Source organism: Sardina pilchardus, chromosome 1 (assembly GCF_963854185.1).
Source record: "Sardina pilchardus chromosome 1, fSarPil1.1, whole genome shotgun sequence".
NCBI lineage: Eukaryota > Metazoa > Chordata > Actinopteri > Clupeiformes > Clupeidae > Sardina > Sardina pilchardus.
This window is the reverse complement of record NC_084994.1, coordinates 171,279-172,500: the sequence shown is the minus strand read 5'-3', so window position 1 is coordinate 172,500 and position 1,222 is coordinate 171,279.

The following is a 1,222-nucleotide window of genomic DNA, read 5'->3' as shown; positions in this document are numbered from 1 at the left end:
GTCCACGACCTCTCGTGTGAGATCTCGCGAGACATTTCTGTGGTTCAGATGGGGTTGCGGTCTCGAATTGATTCTACGTGTATACTGACTATTCCAAAGTTTACAGACTGATTGGTGCTTCGTTTTATGTGTAGACACCTAGAGCAAGCTACTGATGAGTTTTGGCGCTGTTTTGAGCAATGTTAGTGGTTTAAAAATGCGATTTATATACTATGATTTATATTTATGCGAAGATATACAAATAATGTATGAACAGGCCCATTGTTGTTCTTTCTTAATTGTGTACTCTATCACTCAATTCAGGAAAATTAGATGTTTTTACCTAATATGTAAAAAGAATCCCCCTGCTTCCCTGAAATGGTACAGCCCTTGAAGTTCTTGTGTTTTCAAATTGGCGCATCCTTCTGCCTGAAGTTGACCATAATAATAATACCCGTCTTTATTCAAGCTGAATTCGAATGGTGATTCATAATAGGAAGTAAGAGGCAATATGGATCTGGCACTGAAAAACGAAAGAAAAGAAAAGAAAACTCCCTGCTGAAAAAAACAACAAGAAACCAGCTTAGGCTGGTAGCTGGTAGCTGGTTTTAGCTGGTTTTAGCTGGGCTTTGCTGGTTTTCTTCCAGCTATTGCTGGTCTTTGCTGGTGTAGCTGGTTAGGCCACCAGCTAGACATGCTGGTGTGACCAGCCTGTCGTTTGGGATACAGCTGGTTTAAGATAATGTCAGCAACTGAGGCTAGGTTCCCTAGCAGTTGGACTTGATGTAGCTCTAAGCCCTAGATGATATGAAATCACAATGCATGTGACATGTTTGCAAATAGTTGACAGTTGTCAATGTAGATATTTGGCGCCCTATACGAAGTCAACAAAATTCTAGTTAGCAGTTTGTGCAAAGTGCACCGCAAGAGCTTTTCTGCATAGTCTGCAGTGACGCACATAAAGTCTGCATAGTCTGCTTTTCTGCATAGCCTGCGGTGATGCACATAAAGTGATCAGCGAACAGAGATTAGACAGGAGTTAGACTGGCAGATGAATGTATCAAGAATAGTGAGTATTATTTTGGAACTCTTATCTAAGACACATACATAATGTGATATCTCCATTCAAGTTCAGAATTGGTCGTGGTTGGGCCAAAATGTGCTAGCTATCTTCACTTCTGGTCATTTACAAAATGCCTCATGGTTTTGTTTAATGTGTAACATTAGGCTATGATTAGAGTCT